The sequence below is a fragment of the Hibiscus syriacus genome, unplaced genomic scaffold (genome assembly GCF_006381635.1).
Source record: "Hibiscus syriacus cultivar Baekdansim isolate YM2019G1 unplaced genomic scaffold, ASM638163v2 tig00116971_pilon, whole genome shotgun sequence".
Lineage (NCBI taxonomy): Eukaryota > Viridiplantae > Streptophyta > Magnoliopsida > Malvales > Malvaceae > Hibiscus > Hibiscus syriacus.
This window is the reverse complement of record NW_024063495.1, coordinates 6,761,803-6,780,114: the sequence shown is the minus strand read 5'-3', so window position 1 is coordinate 6,780,114 and position 18,312 is coordinate 6,761,803. Positions and strand designations below refer to the sequence as shown.

The following is an 18,312-nucleotide window of genomic DNA, read 5'->3' as shown; positions in this document are numbered from 1 at the left end:
TTTCTTTCATTGTTTCCAATAGCCAGTGACAGGCTTTAGATCTAGAGAAAATAACCTCAGTGACCAAAAATGTCTTATAATATACGAATTTAACCAACTTTTTTTGGATTTGCCAAAATGACCAACAAATTCACAACGCGAATTCCAATTTCGCAACCTAGTTTCCAATTTCGCAACGCGAAAGTCAAATTCACAACGCGAATTTGTAAATCGCAACACAGAAATCAAATTCGCAACGCGAAAGTCAAATGTTTTTACGCAAAACACAATATTAATTTCGCAACACAAATGTAAACTGTATTATCGCAAATCATTTCTAACTTAAAACCCTAAAGCACAACTCAGTCCCATCTCCATCTCTGACTCTCTACGGCGACATCCGTCCCCATCTCCGACGAAATCCGTCTATCTCCATCTCTCAGATCAACCCTCACAACCATTCACGGTCAGAAATGGAAAATCAACCACCGAGGGTTAGTTTTTTTAATCTCTTATTTTTATTTTGAAAATTTTGTATTATTATTAGATTAACCATTTCACTGAGATTGCTAAATTCATTCGGTTGCTGCCAATACTGTTAAACTGTTTAGTCTTTAACCCTGTGAAGTTAGTATTTGTATTTATTTTGTCTTTTTGTTTTGTCTTTTTGTTGAAGAAACCCTAAATCGCGACACCAAAATCGCATCACGAAACTAAAATCGCGTTGCGATTTTAAGTTTTAGAAACTTCTTTTATTCTGCAAATTGAAACTTGAATGAATTGCATTACTTCAACCAAAAAGCAAAGACAAATACTAACTTCACAGTGTTGCTAATTTAAGTTTCAAGAATAAACTACTACTCTTTATGTTGTCCTTGAACCTGCACTAAACCTATATGTTGTCCTTTTAAATGTTTATATAAGTGCTTACTTCTGGAATGTTATCTGATGCATTTTGTGAACTATGATGGAATAATGACTTGGGTGAATACCGTGCTAGTTTGAAACATATTTGGCTTTGTTTTCACTGTTTAATATCATGTCTGTTTGTAGTGTATAATTTGTAGTTTTTGGTATATCTAACTTGGTATGTTTATTGTTTTTGTAGAAATTGTTTTCGGCTCAATTGACCTTAAGGAATAAATTAAGCATAGCCACTAAAATTGCATCGACGCTTACATCTCTACAAAGAAAATTGTTTGAGGATACTTGCTTCGGGCCATGGCTGAAAGTACAACATCCGGGTGGAGATGCTATGTTGACACATTTGTTTCTTTAGACCATGACTAACGATCTACCCGAGGGGGTATAACGTGGTGATGAAGAGATATGGTTTTATTTTCCTCCGGCACCGGCGTATAATTGTTTTGGGCGGGAGGAGTTTTGCTTAATCACCGGTCTACGCTTCGGACACGATGATGTAGATCGGTACACTAGTCATATCGCCCGCCCATCATGGTTATATCGGGTTTTTCCTGAGCTGGCAAAGTCGAAGCCGAGTATACATATCGATAACTTGAAGAGATTATTTGATAAAGATGGTTTTACTCGGGTGGATGACCTTGATGTTGTCTGAGTATGCCATTTACTACTTTTGTATGCCGACTTTTTAGGTAAAGAGGGCAGACAACCAATCTCCGAGGACCTAATATTATTGGTAGAGGACCTAAATGCATGGAACATGTTTTTGTGGGGTTCATATATATGGAAAGCTACCTGGAAGAAGTTGTCATCTGCCTTCGAAGACCGAAAAAGTTTGCGGGGCGATGGTTCTAAATACACTTTGACAGGCTTTACCTGGGCCTTTAATGTAAGAATTTCTATATAATGTTTCCAAAATTATAATTAATTATTTAACAATTACTAATGTTTGTGTATTATATTGTTTGTAGATTTGGATATTTGAGGCTTTCCCCAGCATGCGGACATATGCGATAAAAAGATCAAATGATATTCCTAGGGCTATTACCTGGAAGAGGATCCGCATGTTGGATTGGGAAGACTTATTCCCATATACGACGATTAATGATGTAAGTTAACACACAAATTCTACCATATATAAATAAGTTATTACTAGTACACGTTTAACTTTGTTTGAGCTTTTATATTGTTAGGAGGCCAACTACCCATTACAGAGGCTGACACCCTCAGATGCTGAGCTTGCCACTGATTGGTGGCAAGCTCGTAAGCGGTTTTTTGATGGGACGGATGATGAGCACCCCCCACTTCGAGAGCCATCACCCCATCGGGCCAATTCTATAGCTCGAACACCTGGAGCCATCACCTGGTCGAGCCTCTTCTCCACCTCCACCTCCACCTCCACCTCTACCTATTCCATCACATCATCGAGCCTCTTCTCCACCATCACCTCATGATAGGGGACCGGCAAAGAGGCTCCGTCTATCTCCATCTCTCTGTTCTCCACCTCCACGGGATGAGTTAGGGGAATTACATGATGAGGTCGGTTCTTTGCGTCATGACATTGGTACTTTATGTGAAGATAATAGTGCATGGCATAATGAGGTTCGATCTTTACGTGGTGAGGTGGATTTTTTATGCGATGACAATGGTGCGCTACGCGGTGAGGTATCTACCTTACGTGATGAGGTTGCCGCTCTACGCGAGATTGTTTCATTGTTGCAGAATGAGGTTAATACTCTACGCAATGAGGTAAATTTATTTAATACTATACTAAAAATGCAAATAACTTTTTTCAGCATTATTTATTTATTTATTTACTGATTTATATATTAATTTATTTTCAGTGGCCCGTTAAGGTAGATGCAAATAAGAATTATTTTTTTTCTTATTTAATTGATTTGTAAAAGTTGATTTGTTGTTTCTAAAAAATTCAATCTGCATTATGTTTGAAGGCAAAAAAGACATGTTGAAGGTACAAATTTTCAACGCGAAAGTCAAATTCGCAACGCGAAATAAGCGTTGCGATAATCAAATTCGCAACGCGATTTTCGGTTTGCGAATTTGACTTTCGCGTTGCGAATTTGATTTTCGCGTTGCGAATTTGACTTTTGCGTTGATCGCAACATACAACATCAAGGTATATACAACATCAAACACATTCCAAGCTATAAATACAAGCTAAGGACACTTGAAGAAGCAAGAGAACAACTATACAAAAAATCAAACAAGAGAAAATCCCAACATGATAACAACTGAACAGATCATATCAATGTTCAAACTCAAGTTGTAGATTTTGATTTCCTTTTGCTTGGCACCATATGAGATTTGGATTTTGATTTCCTTTTGCTTGGCACCATATGAGCTTTGGATTTTGATGAGCATCTGAAGCATTTCAGACTTATGATTTGGGTGGTACTCAGAAGCATTTCAGACTTATTATTTTTGTTATTATTACAAGTTGTAGCCCTCAATTATCGGGATTTTTAGTTTCCATTTATTGCATTTCTCGTATACCACCCAGATCATATGCCCGAAACATTTCTGACGCTTTAAAGTTGACCAAAAAATACGATGGTCGGGATTTCCCTCGCGTTTAAAGTTAAAAAAAACAATGGAAATTAGGAATAATCAATGATAACATGCATATTGGCTTGGGCTAATATTTATAGTGGAGCCGAAATTTATATTGAAATTCAAACTCAAATTGAAATTTAAATTCAAACTCCAATTACATATGAAATGAATTTGAAATACAGTGTTAAATTGAACATGAAAATTGCATAATTAATTCATACTGTTCAAGTAACATGCTTTATGAACCATCAAGCTAAAAGACAATGTTGATTGAGTTCAAAGCTGAGTTGTGAGTTGATGGGGTTGTCACACTTGTCACATAGTTGAAATAAAGTACTCACATGGAAGAGATAGAATGTTTTGTTATACACAACCCATCTCATCTGAATGAAAATATACGTACAATATAATCAAACCAAAACATACATACACAACAAATTTATACATAACAATGTTCAAATAATGTACCCACAAAAATGAAATTAATCTGATGAAAAAGGGTTATTTCTAACGAAGTTCGAAATATTATTTTTCCAAATAATGTACCCATAACAATGTTCAAATAATGTACCCACAACAATGTTTAATTGATTTGTTGTTTAATTTTCAATATGAATTATGTTGAAGGTAAAAAAGACTTGTTGAAGGTAAATTCGCAATGCGAAATAAGCGTTACGATAGTCAAATTCGCAACGCTTATTTCGCGTTGCGAATTTGACTTTCGCAACGCTTATTTCGCGTTGCGAATTTGACTTTCGCAACGCTTATTTTACGTTGCGAATTTGACTTTCGCGTTGTGAATTTGACTGCCACAATGCTTATATCGCGTTGCGAATTTGACTTTCACGTTGATCGCAACATACATCATCAAGGTATATACAACATCAAACATATTCCAAGCTATAAATACAAGCTAAGGACACTTGAAGAAGCAAGAGAACAACTATCCAAGCAATCAAACACAAGAGAAAATCCCAACATGATAACAACTGAACAGATCATATCAATGTTCAAACTCAAGTTACTAATGAATGTCTAACTGAAAATGTATGCATTCACACATAAAATACACATAATACAACGTTTGCATTTAAAAATCACCTAAGTTAATAAGTCCCAAAAGGTGAAGCCGGTTGTGATTGGGATTTTGATTTTGATTGCGATTTTGATTTCCTTTTGCTTGGCACCATATGAGCTTTGGATTTTGATGAGGATCCATTTTTTGGTAGAGGAAAAGATGATTGTGATGGCACTGGTGATCCACATGTTAACCTTGTATGACCACTCTCCTTGCACCGACTACATGTCGATATCCTCTTCTCTTCACCCTTAGACAGTATACGATCATGATTTTTTGGTCGGTCAGGTAGCATGCTGTCCATGACTGGTGGAAAAACTGTTTGTAACTCATCTGGTATGTCCCACTCAAAAGGATGTGGACATGGGTAGACAATCTCAGCATAAGTCTGTCGATATACTTTTGTAGTGTAGCAATCCATAGCGTATGCGCTTGAATCATCTTGGTTTAGATGAAGAGCAACTTTTATAACATGGCCACACGGATAACCAGATGTTTTCCATTTCTTACAACTACACGTCTTTGCATTTAGATCGACAAGCCCATTTAAATTATTATCCAATACTTCAAACAAAGTGTTTGAACATGGTTCAACTCTCCAGGACGTTGACTTCACAACACGTTTCGTTATCTTTTTTTTTCAGTCCATGGTGTAACACGACGTTCCAATGTTCCTGTAAATTTAAATAAATAATACTTAGTAAAATATATGATAAGTTACGAATTTAAAGAAATAATACCTGCATGATTTCTTTTCTTGTAGTACTACTGTTGAATAGAGGCTCGAAAAAACTCCATTAACATAGTAATGGGTAATTTTCGGGAATGACGACTTAGAGCGTTGATTGATTCTGCACTATTAGACGTCATGAAACCATATCTTGCTCCAAGTTGATGTACTCTTGACCATCTTTCAAACCCGACATCTTCTAGTGTTTGAGCACATTGAGGCAAAATATGTCTTAAAAATAATTTATATGTTTATTAAAATCCACTTCCCGATAAGCTTTTACAGCCTTCTAGTATGTCCATTTGTGATTTTTTATACCAACAGTTGGGCAAACGATGCTTCTGGCGACCCCCTCAACAATTCTAAGGCATAACATTTGGCTCTCCAAGCTTGAGAATATGAGATACTAATCTTGAACCGAGCATTCATGTCAGTCATAATTTCATGTCCCCGATATACCCTTCCATTCAAAAACATTAACTCAGCCAGAAAACCACCAAACACCTTTTTGTTTGACTGTCTATAGTTAGGAAAAACTTGGGTTCTTGAACATGTATGTTTATCAATAAAACTCCTAACTTGAAACATTTCACAATCTTTTATCCTCTTAGCAATCATACACCACGCACAGTTTTTGTTAATCATATACCTTGTTTCGAAACGATCTTTGCTTGATTTGTTAACTCTTAGTTGATAGCCATCTTCCACACATTTCGTATACAAAGCTATCTTCAAGTCTTCCTTTGTATCAAAACAATCATCTTTCTTGATACGAATAACTTTTGTGTAACAATCAACTGATATCTTTACCAACTCTTCTTCCGGTATATGAAGTAATTCTGGCATATTCCAGTTATACTCTCGTGGCATTTTCTTCTTTTTTCTTTCTTCGGGGACTTCTTCTTATTCTTCTTCTTCAGGGTTATATGAATTACAGAATGGATGTTCAACATGTTCATTCACAATCGTAAATTCCTCCTCATTATCTTTAACAAAATCTTCCTCGGCAGCGGCTCTTTTATCATCAAAATTTGGATTTTGACCAATATCAAAATTTGGATTTTGACCAATATCAAAATCATTACATGCAGGGTCTGTTTCTTCTTCCATCACATCATCAAAATCTGACTGTTTCTTCTTCCATCACATCATCAAAATCCGAGTATTGACCAAGATCAAAGTCCGGGTATTGACCATGATCAAATTTTGAATACTGACTAGTACTCACAATTTTTTCTGTTGGCTCATAATCGTCTAACTGGTCAATACGAAAATCGGAATTTGGTGCTGAAAGTTGATTGGGATTTGGATTAGGAAAAGGTTGTGGGTTTTGAGATTGTGTTTGATATTGTGCTTGGTATTGGAAATGTGGTGAAACAAAATTTGCTTGGTGATGAAATTGTGGTGGAACCATTAAATTTTGGGTTGAAGAACTTAGTTGATTACTACCCGCTACTGACCCAACTTCACTACTTCTAGGTTCAACAACATATAATGGAGCATCATCTTCTTGCGAAACACTAATGTAAGCAATGGATCGTTCAACATCTTCATTGTCGGTTAACAAATAAACTTTACATTTTCTTAGATAAGATAGCCTAAATCTACTTAGAGACTCTAAATTCAATTTCTTTGCAACACGTAACATTAGAGTTTCATAAGTTAACTTTTTTAATGACAGTTTTAGTTGAAGATTCATGGGTAAAGGCACATATTGTAAAACACCATGAACATTCTCCCATGACCCTCCAAAACACAAATCTATCCAAACATGATCAACATTAGATGATTTCATTCTAAAAATTGTAAATTAATTTACTAAACAAACGAGCTATAAACTAGATATCATCACTAACTTAGAGAAAAACATACCTTTATTAAGTTGATAGTTGATAATTTGGGAGAGAAATCATTGAAAAATTATATAGAAATAAAATTATGTAAAAAAAATAGAGATGGGGAAGGATGTCGTTGGATATAGGAACAAATGTCGCCGGAGAGAGTGATAGATGGAGATGGAATGAGTTGCGATTTAGGGATTTAGGTTATGAGTTGCTGCTGCTGCATTGTTATATACCCAAAACATTTGTGTTGTGAAACTAAAACCTGTTGCGAAATTAAATTCGCGTTGCGAATTTGAAATTCAGTTGCAAATTTGAAATTCAGTTGCGAATTTGACTTCCGCGTTGCGAATTTGACTATCGCGTTGAGAATTTGACTATCACAACGCGAATTTGGAAAATCACAACGCGAATTTGGAAAATCACAACGCGATTTACATATTCGCGTTGCGAAATTGGAAACTGGGTTGCGAAATTGGAATTCGCGTTGCGAATTTGAGATCGCGTTGCGAATTTGTTTGTCATTTTGGCAAATCCAAAAAAAGTTGGTTAAATTTGTATATTATAAGACATTTTTGGTCACTGAGGTTATTTTCTCTTAGATCTATTATCAAAAGAGAAAATAACCTCAGTGAAAGAGAAAATAACCTCAGTGACCAAAAATGCCTTATAATATACGAATTTAACCAACTTTTTTTAGATTTACAAAAATGACCAACAAATTCGCAACGCGAATTCCAATTTCGCAACCCAGTTTCCAATTTCGCAACGCGAATATGTAAATCGCATTGCGATTTTCCAAATTCGCGTTGCGATATTCAAATTCTCAACGCGAAAGTAAAATTCGCAACTGAATTTCAAATTCGCAACGCGAATTTAATTTCGCAACAGGTTTTAGTTTCACAACACAAATGTTTTGGGTATATAACAACGCAGCAGCAACAACTCATAACCTAAATCCCTAAATCGCAACTCATTCCATCTCCATATATCACTCTCTCCGGCGACATCCGTTCCTATATCCAACGACATCCTTCCTCATCTCTATTTTTTTTACATAATTTTATTTCTATATAATTTCTCAATGATTTCTCTCCCAAATTATCAACTATCAACTTAATAAAAGTATGTTTTTCTCTAAGTTAGTGATGATATCTAGTTTATAGCTCGTTTGTTTAGTAAATTAATTTATAATTTTTAGAATGAAATCATCTAATGTTGATCATGTTTGGATATATTTGTGTTTTGGAGGGTCATGGGAGAATGTTCATGGTGTTTTACAATATGTGCCTTTACCCATGAATCTTTAACTAAAACTGTCATTAAAAAAGTTAACTTATGAAACTCTAATGTTACGTGTTGCAAAGAAATTGAATTTATAGCCTCTAAGTGGATTTAGGTTATCTTATCTGAGAAAAGGTAAAGTTTATTTGTTAACCGACAATGAAGATGTTGAACGATTCATTGCTTACATTAGTGTTTCGCAAGAAGATGATGTTACATTATATGTTGTTGAACATAGAAGTAGTGAAGTTGGGTCAGTAGCGGGTAGTAATCAACTAAGTTCTTCAACCCAAAATTTAATGGTTCCACCACAATTTCATCACCAAGAAAATTTGTTGAGTTAATCGATTGACGGAATCAGCCAAGAGGGGGGTGAATTGGCAATAAAAATTTTGGTGGAAGCTTTTGCAGAAAATTGAAAATAATTGCACAGCGATTTAGAGTGGTTCGACTTTCTCAACCAAAGTCTACGTCCACTACCTTAGCTATCCACACTAAGGATTTTCCACAAATTCACTAATTTGTCTTTCTTTTGAGGACAAAGAGTAACCATACAAACCCTCAAGAATTATACCCCAAATTCTTGAGACCACTCTCTCCCAAAGAGAACAATACAAAATTTGCAAACTTACAAGGAAATCCTCACAAGGTAGATTGTTTGCACAATTCTAGAACAGAGAAAAGAACACTAAAAAATGAATACAATTGAGCACAATAAGTGTTCTTGAAAGCAAGATGAATATTGAATGAAAAATAGGCTTGAAATGCTCAAACTTGAGGTTTGATGCTTTCTCTTTGATTCTCACTTGATTCTAGTTGCTTGATGTTTCTTGTTATTGATCAATGACTTCTAAGCTTGCTTAAATACACCTTGAATCACTTATGAACGTTGGGGATCATTAATGAAGATAAAATAGTTGTTTTAGTGTGAAAATAATTAATTAAAACAGTTGGGAGCGTCAGTGCATCGATGCATACCCATGGTGCATCGGTGCATCAGTGTAAAATTCAAATATTTTGACCGTTGGATCCTTAGTGCATCGGTGCATTCGATGTTTCAAAATAGCCATAGTGCATCGATGCATCAAATGCATTCGATGTTTTCATAAAATCCTCAGTGCATCGGTGCATGGTATGTGCATCGATGCATGGATTGGTGCATCAGTGCATCACTTTGAAAAATTGATTTTAGGTTTGATTTTGGGTCAAAATACTTTGTGAAAATTGTTTCAAAAATACATTAAGTATAAAACACAATTTTATACGTTTAGTAAGGTTTGAAATTGATCTTAAAAGATTTGGAGTAATAATTTGATATTCAATTAATTAAATCGAATATACTTAGAAAATCATTTGTAAAATCTTAAAATTCATTTAAATTTAATTTGTTATATCGAAACACAAAATGTTTTCAACAATCTCCCCCTTTTTGATATAACAAAACATTTGTGTTATTTTAAGATTTTCTAAAAATTAATTTCAATTTAGAAAAATTACTCCCCTTACTATAACACTTCTCCCTTAAAAACACTTTAACACTTAACATTTTCTCCTCCTTTTTTGTTAAATCAAAAAAGTAAAAATTGATTTAAACAAGTTTTTGAAAAACATAGCCAATTAATTAAATATATATATATATATATATATATATATATATATATATATATATATATCTTAAGCTGCTAAGATCACAATCAAAATAGAGTTAGCCATTAGTTTCATGATCAATATTCATAAAAATGTGAAATGGTAAATTGGTCATATTGCAACTAAAAAATAACTGATGCATATGTTGTAACAAACCAAAATATATATAATATCTAATAGTCATCCAACAATCAAAGAAAGATAACCCAAAATGTTTTTAACAATTCAAGTTCATCCCCCCCCAAAAAAAAGTCTTTTCATCCATTGAAGGATCGAGAGGAGGAGGAGGGTAACGTGCTCTTATCTCAAGTGAGAGTGCATCCAAACGATCATTCATATCTTGTTGTCGAGCTCCCAAGGTAGAGAGCTAGGACTCAATGAATGTGAAGCGCGAATCCATGGACGCATACCGTAAATCAAATGTCTCCAAAAATGAACGAAAATACGGAGGCATTTGGTCTTCTTGTGGAGCAGGTTTCGGTGCAGGCTCGTCATCAGGTACGTGATCATCGATGTCTTGTATAAGTTGTTGAAATTCAGGATCATCGTCATCAGCCGGAGCTGGAGGAGGAGGAGCACGAGAGGAGCTAGGAGCAGCTCGTGAGGAACTAGCTCCCGGAGTTTGCTTTCCGGGTCTAAAAAGCCATTGACCGGTAACCTCATCTTGCTTCCAATCTGCTTTCTTCAAGGATGTGAGATTGATTTGATTTTGAAGAGGGATAGGATTGTCAAGAGAAACGTCTAGACCAAGTTTGATAAAGAGGTTACTAAGAAGACATCCATAAACTAATGTTTCGACATGTTTTGAAGGAACAATGTTTATGACATCAACTAGTTGACTGAAGATAATGTGGGGTAGATTGATTTTGATTTTATTTTTAAGACAATACATCCACCATAAATCCCTAGCACGAAGAGTGGAGTACCTACCTCCGGATGGTCTAAACCACCAAGAGATCATCAAATGGAGAAAACGATCGTGATGAGATCGTAGAGTACTAACACTAGAGTTTGGATCATAGGGATATTCCACATTTTCACTTTCATTATATACACCATTATCATCTAACCCAAAACAGAAAGCTATAGTCTCGGGGTCAATATTAATATATTGGCCTAAAAGATAGGAACTAATGGCTATAGTTTCACATTGAGTTTTCATTTTGAATACATACCGCATTGGAATAGAAAATGCGGACCAATTGTTGATAGACGATGGGTTTAAGTTTAAACAATTTATCAAACTTCCAAGCTTTAAGAATTGGAAGGTATTCGAAATCGATGTCAACCATAGCTTGAAGCGAAGGAATACACTCTTCACGGATTCTATAAGTTTGGAAAGAGTTTCTGTACCTAGAGTACAATTCGTCTCTACGACGCTCAGGCATGTTAAAACAAGATCCTAATAGAGATGAAAGTAGAGGAGGAACATGATTAGGAGGTTGAGGAACGGGAGGACGGTTTTGGTTTGATCGACTCGAAGATGACCTAGGTCGTTTAGGATTTGACATGATTAAAGGAAATTGGAATAAGGAATATCACCTGCAATTTGAAACACATGTATGCATAATTAATCCCAAAACTCAAATGAGTCCTCAATAATTCAAGGTTCTCTAAACCATATCCTAATGGGGCATGTTTTGAAAAACTATTTAAGATTAGTATTTGATAATCATAATATAGTTTTCATGAAAACAAAACAATTAAATCAAAAATCTTAAATTTTTCTTTTTTTAAGTTTCGAAATTAAATTTTTTTTTGAAAAATTGTTTATTTTTGACGAAATTGGTAGTAAAATCTAGTTTAGAACCAACAGACAATCAATGCCCGATATAATATACATTCTAGAACTAATCAAAACTAGTTCTAAAATCAAAAGTTTGTAAAATAGAGGTTTTTAGAAAAATACCTTGAAAATTCGGATTGAGAGGGATGAGGAGTTGTTTTGCACGATTTAATGATTGAAGCAGGTTTTCAAGTTGAAAATCTTGAAGATTCCGATGAAAAATCGTTGATTTTGAGCAAGAATGGAGATTTTAGAGAGAGAGGGACGAACGGTTTGGAGAGAGGGGTTTTTAGGTTTTGAGAAAATGAAGAAAATAAGGCATGTTATCCCAAAACCTGACGGCTGCATCGATGCATGACCAGGTGCATCGATGCACATTCAAGGCGTGTATCGGTGCATCAACATGATGAATCGATGCACATTCAAAGGGATGCATCGATGCACTGTTAACTGCATCGATGCACTAGGCATAGAAATGTCAAAAATCCGTTTTAAAACACTCAGAAAGCTAAATTAATTAGCCCTAGTGGTATTGGAAACTCAAATATTGAAAATTAATCATGTTTAATCAATTAAATTAATCTTTAAACAACAATTGAACATAAAATTAATTTTCACCAAATAACATAAACTCCCCCTAACTAATAGCAAGAATGCAATCAAAAATTATCATTATAAGCATTTTTCATTTATTCTTAAAAGTGCTAAAAACTATTTTAAACACTAAGTGAAGCTAGGTCAGTTAAACCTAATTCTCTCCTAAGTGTCCAAAATCTTTATTTGTCTAAAGGTTTTGTAAAGATATCCGCTAATTGGTGTAAAGTATCAACAAATTCTAGAACTACATCTTCCTTAGTGACATGGTCTCTAATGAAGTGATGCCTTATTTCAATGTGCTTAGTTCTAGAGTGTTAGATGGGATTTTTAGTGAGACAAATAACACTAGTATTGTCACACTTGATAGTAATAGTACCTACTTCAATTCCATAATCCAAAAGTTGTTGTTTCATCCATAAAACTTGTGCACAACAACTACCGGCTGAAATGTATTCCGCTTCAGTGGTAGATAATGCAACATAATTTTGCATCTTCCATAATCCGCATCAGAAAAAGCATGAAAGCTAAAGTTAGAGTCTCTAGGATACAAAAGTCCTAAACTAGGAGTGTCCTTAAGGTATCTAAAGATTCTCTTAACAGCTAGTAAATGTGATTCCTTAGGACATGATTGAAATCTAGCACATAAGCAAACACTAAACATAATGTCCAATCTACTTGCAGTTAGATAAAGTAGAGATCCAATCATTGACCTATATAATTTAACATCTACACATTTACCTCCTTCATCTAACTCAAGCTTTGTTGAAGAGCTCATTGGAGTGTCATGAGGTTTACCATTTTCCATTCCAAACTTCTTGAGCATATCTTTGACGTACTTAGCTTGATTGATGAAGATGCCATCTTTTCTTTGCTTGATTTGGAGTCCCAAGAAAAATGAGAGTTCCCCCATCATGCTCATCTAAAACTCACTTTGCATTAGCTTAGAAAATTCTTGGCAAAGAACATTATTAGTAGAACCAAATATTATATCATCAACATAGATTTGAACTACTAATAAATCTTTACCTTTATGTTTTAAAAACAATGTAGTGTCAACCTTCCCTTTTAAAAAACCTTTTTCAATTAAAAAATTTGACAATCTTTCATACCAAGCTCTAGGAGCTTATTTTAAACCATAAAGAGCTTTTGTCAATTTAAGAACATGATCCGGAAATTTTGAATCTTCAAAACCTGCAGGTTGTTCCACATACACTTCTTCCTTTATAAAACCATTTAAAAATGCACTTTTAACATCCATTTGATATAATTTAAATTCATGAAAACATGCAAATGCTAATAACATTCTAATTGCTTCCATTCTAGCTACGGGAGCGTATGTTTTATCATAGTATATGCCCTCTTCTTGAGTATACCCTTGAGCAACTAGTCTAGCCTTGTTTCTCAGTATATTACCACTCTCATCAAGCTTATTTCTAAATACCCATCTAGTACCTACAGTAGATTTATTACTAGGCCTTTCAACTAATGTCCATACTTTACTTCTCTCAAATTGATTTAACTCTTCTTGCATAGCCATAATCCAATGTTCATCATTTAATGCTTCTTTAATATTCTTAGGCTCTATGCACGAGATAAATGCAACATAATTACAAATATTTCTAAGAGAAGATCGAGTTGTTACCCCTTTTGATGGATCACCTATAATTTCACCATCATTGACATAGTTGTACTCTCTTGGATAAGATACTTCCCTTTCTTCAATGGTTGGATTCTCAAGAGGATCATGAGTTTCTTCATTTTTCGTGTCTTCCTTTGATGATGGTTCTCCAACGTCATGTCTAACGTCATTTGTATTTATAACACCTACATTATCATTCACACAAGAAACCTTCATCGGAAGGGGATTATCATCGAAAACAACATGTATAGACTCTTCTACAACTAAAGTCCTTTTATTAAATACTCGATAAGCTTTAGAATTTAAGGAATAACCCAGAAAAATTCCTTCATCACTTTTAGCATCAAATTTGCCAAGGTTTTCTTTATCGTTGTTTAAAACAAAACATTTATATCCAAAAGGATGAAAATAGCTAATGTTAGGCTTTTTATTTTTGAAAATTTCATATGGAGTTTTCTTTAAAATTGGCCTAATCATTACTCGATTTACAACATAACAAGCAGTATTTGTGGCTTCCGCCCAAAAAATATTTTGGCAAATTATTTTCACAAAGCATGGTTCTAGCCATTTCTTCTAAAGTTTGATTTTTCTTCTCAATAACTCCATTTTGTTGAGGGGTTCTAGGTGCTGAAAAATTGTGACTAATACCATTAGAATTACAAAACTCAGTAAATCCAAGATTTTCAAATTCAGTGTCATGATCACTCCTAACACTAGTTATAGAGTAACCTTTATCGTTTTGGATTATTTTTGAAAATGTGATGAAATATTCTAGTGCTTCATCTTTAGTACTTAAAAATAGAACCTAAGTATATCTAGAGTAGTCGTCTACCAAGACAAATGCATATTGTTTTCCACCCAAGCTAGTAGTCCTAGTTGACCTAAAAAGATCTATATGGATCAATTGTAATACTCTACTAGTTGATACGTCATTAATGGATTTAAAAGAAACTCGCTTTTGTTTTCCTTTAGCACAAGCATCACAGATTTTATCATTATCAAATTTAAGCTTAGGCAACCCTCGAACTAAATCACCTTGAATTAGCCGTTGCAAAACACTCATACTAGCATGTCCTAATATCCTATGCCATAACCAACTATCATGTTCATCCTTAGCCACTAGGCACAAATTAGTCATATCAACAGAATCTAAATGCACCATGTATATGTTTCCTATTCTATGACCAACAAGCATAATCTGATTAGATGCAATGTCAATGACTTTACAACCATTAATATCAAACATGACATTGAATCCTTTATCACAAAATTGACTAATACTCAATAGATTATACTTTAATCCATTCACATATAAAACATTCTTAATTTGTATGGAAGAGGTATTACCGATAGTACCAATACCTTCAATGTGACCTTTTGAATCATCACCTAAACTCACTTCTCCTCCATTTTTGGTGTTAAGCTTAATGAACCGGCTTTTGTCTCTGGTCATGTGTCTTGAGAATCCACTATCAAGGTACCATGAGTTTGAATTTGTTTCCTGTGCCTTGTAGCAATGCTCATTTTCCTACAAACATAGATTAATTTCTAATTTTTGGTACCCAAATTCTTTTGGGTCCATATTCATTAGTTTCCAAAATCCTAGTCCCCTTAGGTATCCATTTGTGTAAGATATACTTGTCTTTAGTAGTAATGAGCTCCTTAGGAACCCATATACTTCTAACGATTTTTTTATTAGAGGTTCTTTGGGGACCTCTATGATTGTAGTTTTTAAAACTTTTTCTAACAAAGTTGGATTTTGAATTTTCTCCACTTTCAAAACGTTTTGTTCTAACTTTATCAAAAGAAGCTTTAAGATCATCAATTTTCTTTTGATGATCATCATTGACCTTTGAAAGTAAATTTTGCAAATCTAAATTTTTCTTTTCAAACTCTTCTAGTTTGATTTGCAAATCTTTGATTTTACTTTCAAGATCGTTGTTGGTTTTGGATATGAGTTTATTTTCATTTTTCAATTTAGAAACATCATTTTTATATTTTAAAAACAATTTCTCATAATCCGAAGCCAACCCATTATTTTACTCTAATAGCTCATCATAGGATAAATCATCAAAATCAGATGAGTTAGAGGTTACCTTAGAATCTTCCCCGAATGCCATCAAGCACAAGTTTGCTACTTCTTGTTCCTCTTCATCGGAACCTTCTTCATCGCTCCATGTAGCCACATGAGCCTTGTGCTTATTCTTTGATTGACCATTCCTCTTTAATTGTGGGCAATCATATTTGACATGCCCTGTCTTTTTGCATTCATAGCAAATGATCAGGTCCTTTTCTTTTGGTTTATTTTTGAGGCCTTCATTTCGTTTGAATTTTTTTCCTCGGCAAGGTCTCATCATTTTTCTGAACCGTTTGGCAAACAATGCCATTTCCTCGTCATCTTCATCCAAATCACTCTCATTTTTGGTGGATTTGAGAGCAACTCCAATGTTTTTCTTCTTCTCCTTCTCCTTTGGTGTCTCTTCAATCTTATCAAGGTCCACCTCATCTTCATGCATCATTTCATAAGTGAGGAGTGAACCAATTAACTCTTCAAGAGTTAAGGATGTTAGATCCTTAGACTCGATGATTGTCATCTTCTTTGATTTCCACGATTTTGGGAGGGAGTAGACTAACTTCCTCACAAGCTTTTCATTTGAAATGATCTCTCCATATGATTTGAGACCATTGACAATCGTTGAAAATCTATTCGTCATAACTTTGATATCTTCATTTGGTTTCATCCTGAAATTTTCATAGCTATGCGTTAGAATACTAATTTTAGATTTCTTTACCTCATCAGTACCTTCATGAGTGACTTGAAGTTTGTCCCATATTTATTTGGTGGTTGTACAAGATGAAACTCTTCCGTATTCATCTGGTCCAAGAGCACAAAATATGATATGGATGACTTTGGAGTTGAGTTGGAACAATTTTGTCTCTCATTCACTCCATAATATTGGATGAGTGAGAGGCTTGAAGTATCATTCTTCTACGACATTCCATGCTCCCATGTCACTTGCTTGAATGAATTACATCATTCTATTCTTCCAATAGGCATAGTTAGCCCCATTGAAGAAAGGAGGCTTGACGGGCATCGAATCGAGACCGGAGTCGAAGTTTGAAGCGGAGGCGATTGATGACTTTGATTATCGATATAACTCTTCCCGAATCGACTCAAGAGGTGATTAAACCTTCAAATAAGTTAGGCCCTGATACCAATTATTGAGTTAATCGATTGACAGAATTGGCCAAGAGGGGGGTGAATTGGCAATAAAAATTTTGGTGGAAGCTTTTGCAGAAAATTGAAAATAATTGCACAGCGATTTAGAGTGGTTCGACTTTCTCAACCAAAGTCTACGTCCACTACCTTAGTTATCCACACTAAGGATTTTCCACAAATTCACTAATTTGTCTTTCTTTTGAGGACAAAGAGTAACCTTACAAACCCTCAAGAATTATACCCCAAATTCTTAAGAACATTCTCTCCCAAAGAGAACAATACAAATTTTGCAAACTTACAAGGAAATCCTCACAAGGTAGATTGTTTGCACAATTCTAGAACAGAGAGAAAAACACTAAAAAATGAATACAATTGAGCACAATAAGTGTTCTTGAAAGCAAGATGAATATTGAATGAAAAATAGGCTTGAAATGCTCAAACTTGAGGTTTGATGCTTTCTCTTTGATTCTCTTTTGATTCTAGTTGCTTGATGTTTCTTGTTATTGATCAATGGCTTCTAAGCTTACTTAAATACACCTTGAATCACTTCTGAACGTTGGGGGATCATTAATGAAGATAATATAGCCGTTTTAGTGTGAAAACAATTAATTAAAACAGTTGGGAGCGTCAGTGTATCGATGCATACCCATGGTGCATCGGTGCATCAGTGTAAAATTCAAATATTTTGACCGTTGGACCCTTAGTGCATCGGTGCACTAAGAGTGCATCGATTCATCAAGTGCATTCGATGTTTCAAAATAGCCAGAGTGCATCGATGCATGGATGGTGTATCGATGCATCAAATGCATTTGATGTTTTCATAAAATCCTCAGTGCATCGGTGCATGGTATGTGCATCGATGCATGAAATGCATTCGATGTTCAATTTAATTCATGGTACATCGATGTATGGATTGGTGAATCGGTGCATCACTCTGAAAAATTGATTTTAGGCTTGATTTTGGTTCAAAATACTTTGTGAAAATTGTTTAAAAAATACATTAAGTATAAAACACA

General features: G+C 34.6%; 1 pseudogene; it reads left to right on the top strand.

Moving 5' to 3' along the window:
• The window catches only part of LOC120191874, a 38,505-nt pseudogene that overhangs the window by 12,343 nt on the left and 7,850 nt on the right, over positions 1 to 18,312 (top strand).